This window comes from Glycine soja, chromosome 7 (assembly GCF_004193775.1).
Source record: "Glycine soja cultivar W05 chromosome 7, ASM419377v2, whole genome shotgun sequence".
Taxonomy (NCBI): Eukaryota; Viridiplantae; Streptophyta; class Magnoliopsida; order Fabales; family Fabaceae; genus Glycine; species Glycine soja.
The window spans coordinates 12,970,948-12,983,216 of NC_041008.1; the positions used below are offsets into that span (position 1 = coordinate 12,970,948).

The 12,269-nt window shown below is 31.7% G+C and overlaps 1 pseudogene; it reads right to left on the reverse strand.

Moving 5' to 3' along the window:
- Positions 1–600: 600 nt before the first annotated feature.
- Positions 601–8,895, reverse strand: LOC114420378 (annotated as a pseudogene).
- Between the last annotated feature and the right edge of the window lie 3,374 nt (positions 8,896–12,269).

The window sequence follows — 12,269 nt, forward strand, 5'->3', positions numbered from 1 at the left end:
ATAAGTGCAAGTGTAAGCCTGAAATGATATGCAAGGACACAAAGCTATATTCTAAACAAGCACATAATTATTAAAAAGCTATATCAACATGACCCAGGAAAAACAATCTGAATCCAGAACCATAAAGAAAATGTGGCAGGATATATACACTGACCAGATAGGTGCATTAGTGACAAAAGACATGTTGTGTGCTCCATTACACATGCCATGAATAGATAATCTATGCTCTAGAATCTACGTATTGGAACAAATTACTAGGTTCAACCTAATTATTTTATCATCAATTATGTTACTTGATAATCGGGTTAAAACTAAAACAGAAAAAATATATAAGAATAAAAACACTAATAAGGAAGAAAGTGAATTACTGACAAACATATAATTAACTCTTATTACTATTACCATTCCTTCTTTTTTCTACATATAAAAAATAATAGATATTATTTTTGAATAATTTTAAAATTGAAAATAGTGCAAAATTTGTTAAACTAACTTTAATTTAAATGTAATGCTTATTTAAAATCCTAATTATTTATTATAGTGGTTTATTTAATTAAAAGTTACAAGAGAATAAGCAAAGGAGAGAATACATGGTTGCATCTATGATGGAGCACCAAGATAAGAGGCAAGTCGTAAAATGTCGTTGAATTTTCCACCAGCTGTGACTTGGGCACCAGCTCCAGGTCCACGAACTATCAGAGGCTGGTTTCTATACCTTCTTGTTGTGAATGCAATAATATTATCTGATCCAGATAATTGTGCAAAGGGATGATCCTTCTTGTATCTTCTCAGTTCTACCACTCCTTTTTCATTACTCACATCCACCACTCCCAAGTATCTCAAGACCTTAAAACATAACATAACATGCTCTTCAAAAACCTAAACATAAACTAATACTACTATTATGTAGTGAAAAAAATGCCATTATGAGAAATGATAATAACAAAGCCTTTAATTTCTTTTGAGTTATTATAAATTTTCAATGCTATTTTGAGTTTCTAATTAGGCGTGTTCATGCAAGAATTGCTCTATTCTCCAAACTCAACAAAAGTCGATCATTATGTTTTTCATGTCATAAAAGATGACTAAACCAAATATATATAAGCTCCCAACTTTTCAAAATGCCACACCTAATATATTATCCCACTTTGAATTTCTTTCAAACATTAAAAGTTTTAAACTAAACAGTTTTGAACATGTAGCTGGCCTTATTTTCTTTTTATCAAAGACAAAGAAGTTTATAACTCTTTTATTAAATAATTTTGATTAGATCATGTGGATGAAGCAATTAATGTAGCTATTTTTTTCCTATAGTAGTTTAATCAGGATTCCAGAATAATGTCTAGTTACTCACTTCTCCAGAACTCTCTGCATCTTTTAATATCTCTGTTAATTCCTCGTCAAATTTTGGCAGTTGTTGCATAAACTCTTCAGCTGATGAACTACCCTACAAGAAATCATCAAAATATTCCTCCTAAGTGTAATAATAGTACACAATAAAACTAAGAACTGTATAATTAATAGAAATTGATTCCTACTCTTAATGGTTCTGGCACAAGATTTTCAACGGGAATATCAGAAAGCTCTAGCTTCAAACCTGATTCCCTTGCAAGAATTATCACCTTTTGAACCACAAGAATTTTAATTTCACTTAATAATCACAACCAAATTAAAGAGGATTGAGTTAATTAAGCATAAAAAAACTTTCATGCATAAAAATAATATTAGTTCAAGGTCATGAACCAAAAGTTATCTACTTAAAGTCAATTATTAGCAAGACACTTGAGATTGTTTAAAATATTATTGTTTTATTGAACTTGTGTCTTTTGAATATTTCAATGATTTTCAGAATCTCTAAATTTTAACTAGTCAAAATTGAGCTTCAAACCAAATACATGATAACATTACATAATACATACGTAAAGCAAATTTGAAATGTAGCTCATGCATAATTTTGAGCCTCAAAATTTAATTTGAACAAATCAAACTTAAAAAAACCATCCACATGATGATTTTGGTTCAATTTAATTACATCCCTATGCATAATTCAAAATCTAAGCATCTCTATCGAAACTTATGAGATATCAACCTCGAGAAGACAAGAAGGCACTTTATACTTTATAGACATTACAATAAAATGTTGCAGATATACATTGTACCTTTCTAGCAACATCAATTCCAGACAAGTTATCCCTTGGATCGGGCTCGGTATACCCTTCATCCCTTGCTTCAGCTACCACCTCACTAAAAGCCCGACCATCTTTGAAGTTATTAAAGATGTAACTCAAAGTCCCACTACAAAATTAGAGGCAGTACCTTAGGATTGTAAGCATAACATCAAATGAACAAAACCTAAAGCCCTAAAGACATCCGTGATCCATGAAGAGATGTTCTTTCATTTTACTTTTCTCCTTGGAGAGAAAAAACTTCATGAGGAAGACTGAGTGTAAAAACAAAAATCAAAATTCTGAGATGTGAGGTTGTCTAATTCACAAAATGAGACAGAAAAATAGTTTCAAAATGAACCTGAAGATACCTTCAATTTCCAATATTCTGTCACCAGTCTCAAGAAGGCCACGTAAAGTGCTGATAATTGGAAGACCAGCCCCAACAGTAGCTTCATAGAAGTAATGTGTGTATGATTGCCTCTGAAGAGCTCTTAATCTCAAATACTGGCCATGAATGCAGAGTGAAGGTAAGAAAGCCGCAAAAGTGGATAATACACACACGAGTTACATTACAAAACAAAAAAGTTGTCTATTCCATAAAAGGTGGATCGTTTTATTTCATTTTACCTCATAAAGTGGTCCTGAATTTGCCTTCTTATTGGGGGTGATCACATGTATTCCTTTGCGCAGCCAGTCCTCGTAATTGCTTGCAATGATGGAGTCGGCTGTGCAGTCCACTAACACAGTGTTTGGTATGAAATGATTTCCGTGCACATGTTGAAAAAAAATTTCTAAATTAGCCACTTCTCCTTTTTCTTGTCGAAGTTCTCTTCATTTATCTAAGTTTATGCCCCTGAAATCAGAAATTATAATTCATCGTAATTGAATGAGAACCAAAACAATGTGATCAATAGAGCATAGACAACCATCTCTATCATCAGTGAAATTTCCTTCTTCAGAAACAAAAACAAACTGAATTAGACATATGATATGGCTCATGTGAAAGTTGGTTTATGCTCAGATACTTACAGAGCTTGAGCCTTAATTGTTGATTAAATGATTGTAGTATGCTGCTATATTGTATTGGAACTGAATGCTCATGAGCTTCTGGGGTAAATCATATCCTTATGGGTAGAGTTGTTTTTCTTTGGGATCAGTTATTATGTATACGGTCTCAAATATGATGTCAACTATTTGATGTTGAATTAATAAAAACTGAATAATTTGAATTATGTATCATCATCAAGGAGCATTAACTTTGAACCCATGATGCCCATTACACGCTAATCAATGTTAAATTCTTCTTTCAGATTTGCAGCCTGCATATTACAAAAATTCGGGATGAACCTCAAGAAACCTTCAAGGGTGTTGACATTTTAAAATGGACCAAGAAACCCTAGTCATGTTGGATGAATATATGTATGAGAACTAGTGTTACTTCATCATTTCAAGTGTCCTATTTAAGTGGCTATGCTAGCATAAGGTCATGTTTTACGATACCAAATTACTTAACAACATATGAAAGTACTTTATTATTAAAAACTAAAAACACAAAACAAACATGTAGGAGACTGTCCTCATTAAATTTCATTCTTGGGTATGATATCCTGCAGGTGAAAATTTGTGGAAGAAAAAGACTAATTTAATTTTGTGCAAAAATAGAGGTCAAAATATATAGCGACTAATTAATTATAAATACATGTAGGTTACTATATTATATCCCAAAAAAATGCAGGAAGATGCAAAATTATCTACAAAAAGTTCACTGACCTGATGGCATAGCTGGTCAAGCAGTGTGCTTCCAATTAAGCTAGGCCCAATAATGGCCATTGCTATTGTGGTTCTTGAGAGAAAAAATCTGGAATGAACAGCCCGTAAAGCCTTTATAGAATCCTATCGCTTAACAACTATGGTAATGTTGTACTCAGAACAACCTTGTGCTACAGCACGCACATTTATGTTCGCCTGTTTTCAATTTTAATAACAATTTTGATTTTGACTACACACAAATCAATATATATATATATATATATATATATATATACACCAACGTATTGTAAACGAAAAGAGGAGAGTAGAAGCCAAAGCATTCGTTAATTCAATGTCACATTCAAGTTTGATGGATGTACATTTTCTAAGTAGTTTGCATAATTTCATCTTAATTAGTTCATATTATTGCTCTATTTTTTATTTTTTATATAGGAAAGATTGAAAGAGATATCTGAAAAAAAGGTTGTGTAGGATTCTATTGTTTATCTTTTATTGTGATAGATTAAACAATAGTTTGCATCTTTATTAGTTTGCATAATGCCTACAGCACGCACATTTAGATAAGCTCTAAATAAGGAGAATTTTGTGTAAATTAATAATTAGCATAAAAGGTATGTTATTTATACAATAACTCGTATAGGATTGGTAAAAGAAACTCGTATAGGATTAAATTTATTAGTTTTGGCATCCATTATATATTTGACCCTAATCACTATAAAAAGTATAAGATTAAATTTATTAGTTTTGACATCCATAAAAAGTTATTTCTAATTCATCTATGCAAAAGACATCTCATTCAAATAAATACATGACTGAAATAAAGTGCAAAACAAATGCACAACAATAAGTATCATAATACTAACATAAACCATAGTTTCCAGAATCCTGACCTTAGCCAACGCATCAAAAAGGGTGGCACTAACTCCAGGAGTACTTGCCCTTTTCTGGCCGACAGCTGCCAAAATACTACAATTTGGAATGATTGCCACCTGAGAGGCGGCTACATAGTTTAGATTGGAATAATATAACAAGCTTTAATTTAATGGGTTTTATATTTCGACAAAATATACAAGCACGTAAAATCTAAAAAGGACACGAGTTGAGTTAGCTAGGGAGCCAAAGAGATCATTGTTTATTATAATTATTATGTGCACCGGGTGGGGGGGATGTTAGGTGCCCTGAACACATTGTTAGATATATCCAATATCCAGCAATCTGTTAACCAATACCCATGGAAATGACCAAACTTTTGCAAATTGCAATATGTGAGAAATTAACTCAACATTAATGAAATAGATCCCTAATTCACGTTCAGAACTCTTAAATAATATAAGGGTAGATCCTAGGTCCTTAATTATAGAAATTATATCATCGTCCATGCTTCAGCCAACAGTTTTTCAGTCTCAATTATTAATAAATCATGGCATTTGCTTTCTTTTTCCATACCATGTTAAGTGGCGTATATTTAGAATATTTATATTGCTTAGTCTGAATCTAATTAATGATGCAAACAAAGTTAGAAATAAGGATACTGATTATTATAACAAAGTTAATGATGCAAACAAAGGTATACAGTATACTGATTATTATAACACATAGCTCAAGCAATTTGCCAACTTAAATAAAAATTGAGCGTCTTAGTGTCAATTGGCATATCCATTAAAATGTACCGATGAATGATGGAAATAAGAAATTTTCAAATATATATATACATATATATATATATATATATATATATATATATATATATATGATTAATCTTAGCCAAAGTTTCACATCAATTTTGGTTCCATAAAGTTTAAATCACAATTTACAAAGCAAGTCTTGCTTGCCTTTGTTGTCTGGTTTAAGTTATTATTATTCTATTGTCAGTATGAAGTTATTGAAACATATATAAGCAATAAATATAATTGGCTTGCACTTCAAACAGGTTGTTGAGGACAAGAATACTACTACTTCAAATGGTGTTGCAGTGTCATTATTCAAGAGATGTGTTCTTTATCTTTTTCCTATAACTTGAAGTACACATAGTTTAGTACCTACAAGGAAAATGACTTTTACCTACAGTCAAAATCTATCACTAGAAGTCCAAAATCCATAGGTAGATGTATAAAGAACTTTGTCCTACAGACGTTTTTTGCGTCAACTTTGAGGGGTATATAGTGACAACTAATAGTCTGTCACTATAGGTTTGACCTACGGTACCTACAGTTAAATTTAACTATCACTATAGGTAACACCTACTATTTCAAATGTGTAGGTAAAAGATATTAATTTATACCTATAATCTCTAATTGTAGGTAAAAGTCAATTTACTTGTACCTACGGTCTTCTGTAGGTAAATGTCATATAATAATAATAAAACTAGTTCCTAATTACACTCTTTGTTGATTATAATTTTTAATTAAATATACAAGAGCTTATTATTATGCTGCACAAAGTATGAGATCTACTGCAACATGGCCTTTGAAAAGTTACAACAATCTGCTACATACAATTAAATTTTTGTTAGCCTAATTTGTGATTATTGTAACTAGATTGTGTGCTTTTTAACATATTGCAGCCCTTGATCCATTGTCATTGTGAAATGATCTAGCATTAGTAGTGCTATAGAAAATTTTCCAATTCACTTTGCCTTGTTTTTTAGTACCATGTTCATAGTCATTCCTAAGAGTATATTTTTGGTGCACCATGACCCTCTTTACATGGAGGGAATCATCACTAAAATGTAACAAGTTTCTAAATTTCTAAATGTATAAAAGAGTTAATTCGAGTTGCTGGACAAATAGACAAAGTAAAAACCAAACACTTGAACATTTTGTCGCTGGCTCACATCTTCATTACCATCTAAATCATGTTCCTGAAATAACATTTTGTCACCGGCTCGCATCTTCATTACCATCTATATTTCAAATCACCTCTAGTTAAGATTGTTTGTAGTTTGATGATCTTTACTGGTAGAACCATTTGTAGGTACCTAAATTAAAAGAATGTTTTTTCTTTGTAAAGTATCATATCATAGTTAAATCATTGAATAAGTAGAATTATAAATTCATACCTCTTTTGTGGATTAATTTGTGAAGAATGTTTTGATCTATAGCTTTTAAGACTTGATTAATTTGTGGATCTTCTGCAAATCGTACTTTAAGCACAACTACAAGGTTTCCAAGCAAATTCTCCAACTTTTGAATTCTATTGTTTGCATAAGAGCTTTGAGATGAACTTGCTTGATGTGGAAGCTTGCCAAGACAACGCACACGTCCTCTTTTTTCAGGTCCTTTGACTTTTGAATATATATCATTTGTCCAATTAGTAGAATCTTGGGTGCTTTGTAAATTTTGCGAACTCTCTGCTTCAACCATTTTCTTTTTTAGTTCATCCTACATAAATACACCTTATAAATTATTATCATACATCAATATCTTGAATACTTCAATATCACTAAACAAAACTCATCTCCACATTAGTTACTCCCCCTCACCCCATAACCTTCTATTAGAAAATTGAGCAAAACAAAGAAAAAGTATTGAAATAAAAGTTAAAATTCTTACAATTACAATAGCATCCTTTTCAGTAACAATGCTTCCATCTTTTCGAGTTCGAGTGTCAATATAAATTTCTGCCCTAGAAGGTTGCACTCCCTTAGCCTTTGTTGTCAAACATTAGTTAAGAAAATCAATCATCCTATTTGTATTAAGCAATTTAATAATAAAAAATATAAAAAAGACAAACCATCTCATGAATCCGTCTTGGAAGATTATTGGTTCCCATGCAATGCAAGTCCTCATATTTTGAGCGGCTCCTTTTGTTGATGTTGCTTATTTTCTATAACCAACAAATATAAAAAGTCAATAATAAAAATAAACATATAATATATAATTTTTATGTTAGCAAAAGGTTGGTGACATTGTCATGTATACCTGTCCTTTCTCATAACACCAATAATGTACTAAATCACGATATTGAGAAGGATCAACCCTTGGATCTGGGATGTGAGCAATCATTTCCTCCTTAGTTTTGCTCTCATCATATTCTTTTGATTTCAGTTCATATTTAAATTGCCTCCATTTCAGACTTATGTCATCAATCAATATTTTCTTTGTTTGTTCAGTTAATTCAGGAACAAATCGAAACTTACTCTATTATGAGTATCATTAACAAACAAAAAAGATCATTTTGTTAGACATTAGAAGACATAAAATTTTACAAGAAGCAAGATGAAACAACACTTATAAAGTTTTATACCAGACCTGAATTAATTCAACCATGTCAGTAATATAGTCCTTAGGCATGTCTTTCCAGCTCAGAAAATTGATAGGAGCATATTGGTGTCTCCTTACCAAGCTCCCAATTGCATTCAATAGAGTTTTCCCTTCCCAACCCATAGGATTACCCCAATGATCTACTTCAACAAGTATGAATTCTCCATTTGGCAAGTCCCACACATCTAGCATATGTGTATAACCTTTGGTTTTCTTTTTACCTAAATCATTCATGGATATGACATTTATCAAACACACACACACACAAATTTGAACTATATGGAAAAAATAAACTCACTAGTAAATTTAATCTTATCGTATCCTAAAAGATATTCAACTCAAACAGAATTGTACATATAATTCTAACCCAAAAAAGCATATGTGTATAAATACCTTTAGTTGAACTTTCACTTGCACTTTCAAGAGAAGTATGAGACTGAACATGACTATCTTCTTGTATGTGTTGTTCTGTTTGTGATTGTTGATTTAGTTAATAAACAATTGTGTTATAAATAATTTAATATAAAATAAAGAAATTAAGTTAATAAAATCTTTATACCTCCTTCAAATTGTGCATTTTCTTCAATTATAGAGTTGCTATTTTGGTTCACTTCAGTAGAGCTTTCAATTGATTGCTCTTTTGCTTGTGATTGACCATCATTTTGAATGATATTCAACTTTCTACGCTTTCCCATAGTATGTTGAATAAACCAATCCAAAAAATAAAATAAAATAAAAATTAGATATAACTATATTATTGACTATGATTTTTTTAAACACTATGCCAAAAAATAAAAGAAGAATAAAGTAATTACCTAAAATGCGAATTTAGATTGCTTGGAAGCTATTTTTTCACCAATCTCCAATCACCAAGAATCAAACTATTGAGGAAACAACGAAACAAATTTTGATAAAAAAACGGATAACATCATTATATTGTGAGTGATTTTTATACATAACAAAAAATAAACACAAGAGTAATGAATAATAAGAACAAAAAACTAAAGAAAGGAATAAGAGTATATAAATGTGACAAAATGTTCAATACATGTATACTCAAAATATAACCAAATGTTCAAATAGAACAAATAAAAACAAATCAAAAGAAGTCTGCATCGCTCTCATCATCATCTATATAATTATCATCCTTGTCATGTGGTAAAATGTTCTCCATAGGTATTGTAACTTCAATGATAACATCACTATCATCGGCTTTTGCTCTGATCAAATCATTATGATTTATCTCTTGTAAGACTTGTTCATTCCCTCGATCTGTGTCATTGGATTGCTCATCACCCATATCATATACATCTCTGATTTTAGCATGCACAACAACAAGCCAACCATTTTGTGTTTTATTCTCCACATAGAATACTTTCTTAGCTTGAGATGCAAAAACAAATGGATCATCACATATATCATTTCCTGTAAGTTGCAAATAATTGAAATTCACTAATGTCATACTGAAGTTATCAATTTTGCAACCCCTGTTTATATCAACCCAATCACACTTGAAAAGTATAGCCTTATATTTTCCTGAATAATCCAATTGAATTATATCTGTTAGTGCACCATAGTAGTGGATTTCTCCCTCCTTTGGGCTTTTATCTCTTGAACTGGCATAACTTAATGTCTTAACATTTACAACAATGCCACTGTTTTGAGTCTTCAAGCACCTTTCACGTGTCTTTGTATGAAATCTAACTCCATTAACAATGTACCCGCTATATTATTTCAAATGGTTAAAATTTTAAATGAATGCAAAATTTAATATTATTGATGCTTCCTAAACTTACTCTTTCACAGAACCAATCTAGAAATTATTTACTATGAATTTTGTCAACTTCATATGGAGATAATCAACGATTTTGTCACTTGATAAGATCAGTATGAGCTCTATGTAAAAAAGGTTAGAAAAGTAAGCATTATCATTGATAGAAAGATATTATACAAATATTCAATAACTAAATAAACATGAAAAAAATTGTATTACTTTTGAAAGTGGTCAACATTGTTGCTATTGAAAAGCACATATCTATGTGCTTGAACCAATTCTTTCTTATCAAGAGAAATTCGAGAAGCTCTTTTTCTCTTCTTCACATTGAATCCAACTTGCTTCTTTCTCCCCAATGGTCTACCTCTAGGATTTAAAACACTTACCTTTTCCACAAAACATGAGTCATCATTTTGAGCAGATTGATTAAAACGAGTCTCCACCCTAGATAGATATCTTGAACAAAATATCAAGCATTCATGAGCTAAATATCCTTCTGCAATAGATCCTTCTGGATGTGCTCGATTACGAACAAATGACTTAAAAGTCAAAAGGAACCTAAAAAGAAAATTTTAGGTTACAAATTAAGATAATATCATTTTACTTTATAACTCTAGAATGTTTTAAAATGATTAAAAAGTATTCATACCTTTCAATAGGATACATCCATCGGTAATGTACAGGACCTCCAACTCTTGCTTCATGTGCCAAATGGATTACCAAATGTACCATTACGGTAAAAAAAGATGGAGGAAAAATCTGTTCTAATTGGCATAATGTTAGAGCTACTTGATGCTCTAGGTGCTCTAAATTACGGTCATTAAGCACCTTTGCACATAACTCCTTGAAGAAACAACAAAGATCAGATATAGCTAAACTCACTTTGTCTGGCAAACAACCTTTCATAGCTATAGGAAGAAACTCTTGCATTAAAAGATGACAATCATAACTTTTGAGACCGGATATTTTGTGTTCCTTCACTTGCACACATCTTGAAATATTAGACAAATATTCATCAAGAGCTTTTATTGTTTTGAGAACTTCCAAAAATGTTTCTTTCTCTTTTGACGTCATTTGGTAACAAGCTCTAGGAAAATATTGTTTGCCTTTACTTAGGTGCATCTTTGGATGTAATTGGCTTCTAATATTCATATCAACAAGATCATAGCGTGCCTTATCATTGTCCTTTGACTTACCTTCTAATTGTAACAACATCCCAATAATGTTATCACACACTTTCTTTTCTATGTGCATAACATCAAGATTATGACGGAGTACACTATGTTGCCAATAAGGCAATGTGAACAAAATACTTCTCTTTTTCCATGGTGACCAATCCCCAATTCCATGATATTCCATCTGTCTCAAAGAAAAAGCTCCACTGGGTAGATCAGGTGGAGCTCTAAACTCTTGGGTTCCATCAAAATCTCTTTTATTGTATCTCCACTTATGATCGGGCTCTAACCAACGACGATGACACATATAGCAAAACTTTCTACCATAACGCAAGCACTTTGAGCCAATCTCAAAACCACAACATGGACAAGCATATTGGCCTCTAGTGCTCCAACCAGACAAATTTGCATAAGCAGGAAAATCATTAATAGTCCACATAATTGCAGCACACATTTGGAATGACTCTTTTTTACATGCATCAAATGTTTTTACCCCAATTTCCCATAATTCCTTTAATTCTTCCACAAGAGGCTGCATATAAACATCAAGGTTCATACCTGGACCTTTTGGACCAGGAATAAGCAATGAAAGTATAATAAAATTAGGTTGCTTCATACATATCCATGGAGGTAGATTGTACGGAATCAAGATAACAGGCCAAGTGCTATGAGAAATTGCCATAGTTTTGAAAGGATTAAAGCCATCAGTAGCCAAACCTAGTCAAACATTACGAGCGTCACAAGCAAAATCAGGATACTGACAATCAAAATCCTTCCAAGCAAATGAATCAGTTGGATGCCTCAGGAGTCCATCTTTAGTTCGACCAACCTCATGCCATATCATAGAACAAGCTGTTTTTGGTGATACAAAAAGTCTTTGCAATCTAGGTATAAGAGGGAACCAACGAAGAATCTTTGCTGGTATCTTTTTTCTACATTCAACATCATCAGAGTTGTATTTCCATCTTGACAAATTGCATTTAGGGCAAATTTCAGCATCAGCTAAATCCTTCCTATACAATATGCAGGACAAACATGAATTTTTTCATAAGATAGACCTAACCCTGAAATAATCTTCTTTGTATCATAAAATGATTTGGGAAAAGTATTTTCCTCTGGT